Raw genomic sequence first — 9117 nt, 5'->3', positions numbered from 1 at the left:
TATTTTTAATAACACATGTAGGAAAAAACTTCAAAATTAATCTTCAAAATTAAAATCTGACCTTTGAGCTTCTCATTATCACAATTTTTCAAATCCAATTTACAAGAATCTAATTTTTTTTCATATATTTCACCATTTTTTCCACACATGTCAATGCTCAATAACTGTATGTAATATTTATTTTAATTTATTAGAACTTTAGTCATGAATGACCATAAAACTTTCGATATATTTTCCTTTCTATTATTTACTGAGTAACAGTTGAATTGTTCACTACATATAGCAGACGATTTTCTTCAAATTTTAAAATGAGACAGCTAAAAAAAGTACTGATTATAGCTAAATACAAGCTATTCGTCTCAAATTATATCCTATAAATATGAAATTGTATCCAGAAAATATTTCGTTTAAGTTATAAACAATTTTGTATTCAACATGTATAACTAACCATTGCAATTCAAATACAAACGAATGAATGAATTCAGAGTTGGGCAATTTTGGAAGAGATCCTCAAAAAGCTTCCTGCAGTTGACTTCAGGTCTCACAAATTTCACTCCTGCTTCACATAAGCAGAGATGAATAGGGAGATCGCCAAAGAGCATGGGCTGGCTCGGCGAGAAATGTGCTGGCCGGTACGGTGGCGTTCCTAGCGGCCAGCGGTGGAAATGCGGTCCCAGGAGGAGAGGTAAAGTCCGAGTAGGGGAAGTAGTGTCTAAAGAGGGGAAGGGCCCGAGTCCAAGCAGGAGAAGCGGCAGGTAGCTAGAGCCCAAGCATAAGCCCCCAAGGGGTAAACAGCTTAAATATTTCCTACTGTACACTATTCTTGTACTAGAGGCGACAGCCGAAGTGGTATCGTTTTGGCTTTCCACTGCCAAGATCACGGGATCGAAACTCAGCACATCACTTTTTTTTTTGTTGTCCCGAAAATGTTACTTTATTTTGTAAAATTGAAGTTTTTTGCTTGCTGTACATTTTAAATTGAAAATATAATTAGTAAAATATGATGCTTTTTAATTTTCTTTTAAAGCAATCAGTAAATACGTAAATATATTTTGAACTTACAAATAATGTGCAAAGCGTAGCAATTAGTTTTGGAATAAATATTTATTTGATGTTTACAATTATAAGATGTATAACAAAGTTAAATCTAAAAAAAAGGAAGCTTGTTTAGCTTTCAACTTTTAGAACTGAATGTCTCCATATTAGCTCTTTTATTATTTATTAAATTATTTAGTGATTTTTAAAAAATTATCAAATATATCCCTTATTGTCAATAAAAAATTATCAAGAGTTCGATGGTAGTTGTGAATTATAACTGAAACGAAAGTGTATACGAACAGTACAAACATTTTGAAAGAACATTTTTAAAGAATATTTTTAGTATTGAAGGGGGGAAAGAGAGCGAGGCCGAGGAAGGTCCATTTCAGTTTTCTTACTGGCGCACAGTGGTATTTTTTAGACTTTTTTTTTTAAAACCTCATGGATATCGCAATTTGCAATGGATTTTGATAATTTTTTTTTAAGTACTCGGAAATAGTTATACTTGCTGACACTAGGTCGCCTAAGTGATATCGATTGAACTCTTATCTCTGTTATCAAGCAAAGTTAATATACCTATAATTCCGACAAAAAATATTTTTACAGGTCATATTTTTTTTGCATCAATGGTGTTTAGACTGAGTATCAAGTGAAAATGAGTATAATATCATGCCAATTCTATTTTATTAACAAATAATTACTTATTTTTTGCGTATATGTTTGATATATAATTTTTAAATAATCGAAGGGGGCAAACGATAGTAAAATCGTATGCAGCAGGGTCAATAACCTTGGAAAAGAGTACAATGTCGTGAGTCTTTGAGTTTGTGAATTAATTGGAATTGTTTTAATCGAAATCGATTAATTGATAAGCAGATAAGGAAATCATTGAATATATTTGAAAAGTATATATAATACTTTAGCATCAATAAAATCAGCAAAGTATGCTTGTCTAACAATTTTTTTGTAAGTAAAGATGGACGCCATTTTTAATTATCTTTGATTGATTAAAACTATCATACTATCATAAATTGATAATTTTTATTCTATATTCTCGTTAATGGTTGTATTTTTTTACTGTAAAAGGGCCTTCAGTGGAGAAAAAAAATCAGAGTAATTAAATTAATTGATTGATAAGCTGATAAGAAATATCATCGATTATAAATTAAATGAATCCTTGATCCTCAGTCTAAACATCATTAATGCAAAAATAAATATGACCTGAAAAAATATTTTTTGTAGGAATTATAGGTATATTGACTTTGCTTGATAACAGAGATAAGAGTTCAATCGATATCACTTAGGCGACCTAGTGTCAGCAAGTATAACTATTTCCGAGTACTTTAAAAAAAAATTATCAAAATCCATTGAAAATTGCGATATCCATGAGGTTTAAAAAAAAAAAAGTCTGAAAAATACCACTGTGTGGCGTAGCAGCCAGCTACGGGTGGATTCCCCTTCAAGTCGGCTGATTTTTATCGTTCGAAAACTGAAATGGACCTTTCTTCTTGCCTAGTTGTTTGTACTTGGCTTAAATTTGTTCATATTGTTCTTAAAAATAGTTATTTTGTAACTTGTGGGTCGATTGACTTTATCGACAGCCAGGTAGGAAAGTGCCGAGCGTCTTCCTCGCTTGCGAGGGGGCAGGTAGCCACGCGCTACTGACCTTTTTTTATGGCCCTAGTTAGTTTAACAAATTTCGCCGATATTTGCAAATCGGTATTTTTATCAATTTTATCGGATAGCCCGTGTTTAGAGAAATCTGGGCAAGTTTGAATCTCAAAAATCGGATAATCAGTCAACCCATCTACCAAGCACTAGAGTCGAGCCGACAAAAAGTCTAAACTCAGAAACAAGTACATTGTTTTATTACTTTTGACCTGCTATCATAATTTTCTGTCAGAGTCAGACAGTTTTGGGTTTCCCCCAACTCTTGGCGCCGATATGAATTGCACTCGGGCGGTAGAAAAACGTTATTGTTCTGCGACGAATTTTCCAGGCAAGAATCTCTCAGTTCAGTTTTGAACTTCGATGCGTATGGTGCTCCAAACTTTCGCAGTGTATCAACATTACGGATCGTGCACTTGTACTTGTATTGTAGTTGCTGATCGCTGAATAAGTGCGAAGGAAGTATTCATATATTAATAATTACTCTATTCTTTCTCTCGATACTGCTCTTAGTTTATCTTTACAGCTATGAGTAATCGCACAAGGGCTGAAAATTGCTGTTACCAAAGCTGTAAAAATGGATTGCAGAGTGGACATAAATTGTTTTGCTTTCCTTCAAATGCAGAGCGGCGGAAGAAATGGTTGGAGTGTGTCGGTATGTACTTTTGTCCGTGGTTTTATAGTTAAAAAAAATGCTTGCGTTTGGTGTGCTTCTTGTGTGCGCGAGCTTGATTGCGATTGTGTGTGTGTGCGTTTGGTATGCTCCTTGTGTACGTGAGTGCGAGCTTAATATCTTATTATCTCATCGAATTCTCATTTGCAAATTATATTGTTACAGGAAACAGTAGTTTTCTCGGCAGCTTATCGGCACAAACAGTAATGAAGCACAAAATTTGCGAGTGTCATTTCCACGATGTAGATTTTTTCGATGCTAGGAAGCTGAAACTCCGTGACAACACGATAGCTCCGATCCACTGGTTTACAGTTTCCCTCCCGCCGGTTCATCAACATCAAAATGAAAATGAGCTCCCGCTGCCAGCTCCTGCGCCTCTACAAGATCTTCCTCAGCTTCGGCAAAATTGTCAGCGCGTGGCGCCAATGGAGATCGACATAGAACGCCAGCCGCGAGTAAGTTATGATTCAAGCACAAGCGATGACTTTTTTGAAGTTAAAAAACAGCCGAATCATTCTACATACCCTTCTGGTAAACAGCTGTTTTGTAACTTCGAAAAAGAAGATTCAGAAATTGATCACCTGGATCTGGATATTAATGGATCGGAATTGCATAATTGTAATACTAGCGTTACAATTATGCAACCTACGCGTTCAAATATACCTCCTCGTATGAAACCAACTTCTTCAGTTTTTCAAAAGCAACAGAAATTAGAATGTTCACTTCAATGTTTGGTAACGATTCGTGCTCTTCAAAGTAAATTATTTTTAGCTGAAGAAAAAGTGAAGAAGTTGGAAAAAAAACGAAAGAAAAAGAGCAAGAAATATCAAAGTTAAAAAAATTAAATGAAAAATTATCTTTAAATCAAATGAAAAAAAAATCTTCTAAAGAAGATATTTTAACCTTGATATTTCAGCACAAAGATTTGCAAGATCTTTCGCGTTTTGCAAAAGCTATGGTCGCAATGCAGCTACGAAAAAAAGGTAGCACAGCCCCATACTCACAAGACGAGAAAGATCTTGCAAAAATTATGTATTATCATTCGGCTGCATGCTACTCGCGATTAAGAGATATCGGTATAATTTTGCCGGCCGAGTCAAGCGTTCGTAATTGGGTTTCAGTTTACGATACTTGGTCGGGCGAAATTAACCACTTGATATTAGATAAAATACGCACGCTTCTTGCGACTCTGCCCGAGGACGAGAAAATTTGTGGCGTTAAATTTGATGAAATGTCAATTAAAGCTTATGAAGAGTATTCAAAGAAACGCGATTGCGTTGAAGGTCTCACGGACATGGGGCCGGGTCGCAGAAGCAGCGCTATTGCAAAGCATGCACTTTTGATCACTTTAGATTGTATCAACGCGAAAAATCCGTGGCGTCAATTAATCACTTTCGGTTTTAATCAAAACGGCGCGTCGGCAGAAGAGCTGCAAGAAATTATTCCTAATATTATTAAAACATTGCGGAATACTGGCGTAGATATTCGTTTTATCGTTTGTGATCAAGGGAGTAATAATCAAAAATTATATAAATTATTAAAAGTATCAACTGATCAGCCCTTTTTTTTTGTAGACCAAATAAAATGTTTTGCAATTTTTGATTTTCCTCACTTGATCAAAAGATTAATCGCGCAATTAAGGTTACATGGCTGTATTTATATTGATGGTAAAGTAGTTATGAATTTTAATGATTTGATTAATACTTAGTTATTTGATAAATGCCATGGAACTTCAAATCTATTAGGACATTTAAAGGAGACACACTTTAAACCTAATAGTTTTGAATCTATGAAAGTTAAGCCCGCGTTTCAATTATTAAGTAAAAGAATGGGTAGTGCAGTTAGATTAGCTGGGGAAGATCCGGTTGGGCTTAGTTCTATTTCGAAAACGTGGAAAAGTTCAGCCACCTTTTGCGAAGAGTTAGACAAAGTCATTGATGCATGCAACACCTATTCTTTGAAAAATGTAGATAAGCAGAAGCGTCCTTTATCGAAAAATAATCCCGAAATCGAAGAGACGTTGCGAAAATTCATTGTATGAGTTAGTAAATGGCGAACGTTATCTAAAACAGGGAAAGCAAAAATACCTCCGTGCTTTAAAGGATTTCAAATCACGATTAGGGCTTTGTTAGGCTTATATAATGATATACAGGAAAAGTTCAATGATTTTGAGCTTGCAACAGGTTATGCCAATCAAGATTCGGTAGAGCATGACAATTCGAAATTCCGTGGTAGGGGTGGTTTCAATCCCAATCCTACTGCGAGAACATATCGTTTAGCTTTCCGGCATATCAACTCTACTGATAGTATTTATACTAGCAGTAGAGGTAACGTGCAATGCTTAGAAGCCCAGTCTATATTACATTTGAGTAGAGATTTACAAACTACCGAATCATTGGCTAAATCTGTTGCTAATTGCAACGAAGAAATTGAGGATTTTCCTGAAATTGCAGAAGCTCTTCAATTTCTGGCTCCTGAAGTTACTGAGCTTGCAACCAACATATGCAGTTTAGATAAAAAATACGATGTCAGAGAATCAGTCTGTTGAATCCCAAGTTGAAAAATCGGAAAAACTGCCGATACTTTATTTAAAAAGACCAACAGTGCGTTTCTCCAGCATCATTAACTGCCAACTTGAAGCATTCGACAAATTCCATTCTAGTATTTGGCATGTAATAGGACTTATAAAAAAGTTAACTGCCATAGCTGAGCAAGTAACAACTGAAAAGTATCCAGATTATTTCGATAAAAATCACAGTTGTTACTCGCACAGATTGGCAGCTTTAGAATTTTTATTGTTAGTTAAAATATATAAAAAAACACAAGAGCATAATGATGCTAGAAAATCTGCTGTTCAAAAGTGTATAGAAAGTAAGAATAGAAAATTGTTAATAGTGAGTAACGTGTAAGTTGTTGAAAAATAAAATGCCATTACAATATTAAATAGATTTTATGTTCAGATATTTATGTTACTTTTGTATAATTATTTTATATTTTGTTAATGGCATTTTATCCATTGTATTAAGAATTTATTATCGCCTGTGCTTGATAATTTATAAATTATGTAAATAACTAGTTTGTTGTTCAATAAATTGCTATATTGCATGGATTACTATAAGCTTTGATGTAAATGTAAATAAATGTATATATATAATTATTTTGTATAATGTAAATATATTCAATAAATTATTCAATAAATATGTATTCAATTGATCAAAAAAGTTTTTTTTCGATTTGGGGATCCCGCAATATAAATAAGTAATTGAATAAATTTATGAAAACACTATATCTAAAATTTACTTATTGTAGTCTACAACTTTTGTTTTTATATAATAAAATGTTATTATTAATACATTTAATCATACTGTATTAAATAAATTTATTTGTAGAATATCTCTTATAGTTATTTACTTTAATATTTGTTAATATTCTATAGTTATGTCTTTAGTGCAAAAAGTAAAAGTTAGATTAGTTGAGATTTCAATTTTAAATTAAAAAAAAAAGTGATGTGCCGAGATTTGATCCCGCGATCTTGGCAGTGGGAAGCCAAAACGATACCACTTCGGCTGTTGCCTCTAGTACAAATATAGTGTGTAGTAGGAGATATTTTATTGGGGGCTTATGCTTGGGCTCTAGCTACCTGCCGCTTCTCCTGCTTGGACTCGGGCCCTTCCCCTCTTTAGACACTACCTCCCCTACTCGGACTTTACTTCTCCTCCTGGGACAACATTTCTACCGCTGGCCGCTAGGAACGCCACCGTCGACTTTTCTGTATTCTGTAACACGGCTTTGGCGATCTCCCTATTCATCTCTGACATAAGTTCTATTCAAGGAGTAAGAGAGAAGGAGACCCCACTCATACGGCCGGCCAACAGAAATCTGGGACGTTTTCACCGGCAAAGATCGCCAGGCTTGCTCATCGGAATAGCTGACACTAGCTAGCGTCAGACCCCTCTAGCGAGCGCCATTCGTACTGCATAGCAGGTTGATTTTATCTACCGTTCCTTGTCAACTGACATGCAACAACGTATATGAAATTATGCTTCAAAACTGTGCTTAATTATGATGACGATGTGATTTGAGTTGACATAAATGATAAGTCAGCTATCAAGAGACTCAAACCCCAAATACTATAACCATAAACTTAATCACAAGCCCCTCTCGGCAACTTAAATATAACTTTTGACATTTACATAGTGATATAAGCACGTTAGCCGAGAGCCTAAGGTTTCTGCTTTGAATTGTTAGGATTGCCGGTTTGAATCCTAGAGATGAATTTTTTTTTCGTCATTATGGAGAATTTTGGAATCATATAAATACGTAAAACTAAATTAAAAATGCAAATAACATATAATTATTGATTCTGTGTTTAAATGATAAAGCACATACAAATGAAATTTTTTGAAGATGATATTTAAAAAAAAATTAGCATAGACTTTCACCATTTTTTCCTGTACCCATTCCAAATATAAAATGATAGAAAACGTCCATGAACATTTGAAGAGTTTACTGGGGCATTTTTATCAACAATTTGATATATTTATCCTTAACTGAAATGCGTGCCACAAAAACTAAGCTTTAGCGCTTTCAACATGAATGCTGAAAAAAATAATAACACTATGGTATTATACAACAAAATGAAAAATATCGCCGGTTAGAAGCATATAACACATTCTTCAAAATATAAGTTCATTGCGCTTGAAATTCAAATAAGTAAAACTAACGCATCAACAGACTGTGCTGTCAGTCCGTTTAATCGATATAAAAAATCACTTTATTTTCTATATTTTTCAAGAGCTACTGAAAATTATTTTCAATAATGCGACGTTTATTTGAGATCTACTTTTTTGTTATACGATATGATGATATTTTTCGTATATGTATAGATAAACGAATGATGCAGTGATGTTGTATAAGAAAAATACATTTAAAACAATGGAAATGTTATATGAATATGTGTGTGTGTGTGTAAAGAGGAACATCTGAAAGCTTGTATGAGCGAAAAACTTTTGCCTATTGAAATGATAAAAATTATCATCTAAAATAATATCGAATGAAAGGGTTGAAAAAGATATTAATGGTAATTTGTCAAATATTCTTTATCATTTTCTACCACTATATACACCTCAAATAACAATCGAAAAAACGTCCGAGGACGCAGTTAAATTTATTTTTAGCTATTGTAGGCTTAAAAAATTATACTATATCATATTTATTGTCATTCATTTCATATCATTGAGTTTCCATTAATAATTTATTATTGTATTTATACAATTTTTTTTGTTTGATAGGTATACGACAAACAATCAAGTCAGAATTTTATATTAACTATACATATACAATAGTATTATATATTTGCGATTTAACAACTTATCTACAATTCAGTCGAAATTAAAAAAAGTCATATTCTGAGATATTCGTAGAAAGATATTTTTTCTCACTGTTAACGCATTTTTCCGTGAATTTTCGATCGGTAACGCGAGTTCGTAGACCGCTGTCTTTTGTCTACGAACAACTGACTGTGATTTATTCATGCGTGCACGTGTATACATGCTTATTGCAATTTTTTTGGTTGGAATATGTTGTGTAGATATGTAATTTGATCAATTATGTCTCAAAAAGTAAAGTGTTGTGTAAACGACTGTACATCGGTGAGAAACAATGCAGCTAAACCAGAAGAAAGAATATCATTTTTTAGAGCTACCAAAGTAAGTAGGAACGTGTTGTCATCTTCGTAA

The sequence above is a fragment of the Phymastichus coffea genome, unplaced genomic scaffold (assembly GCF_024137745.1).
Source record: "Phymastichus coffea isolate CEN01 unplaced genomic scaffold, Cenicafe_Pcof_1.1 PCOF00030, whole genome shotgun sequence".
NCBI classification, from domain to species: Eukaryota; Metazoa; Arthropoda; class Insecta; order Hymenoptera; family Eulophidae; genus Phymastichus; species Phymastichus coffea.
This window is presented reverse-complemented; position numbering follows the sequence as displayed.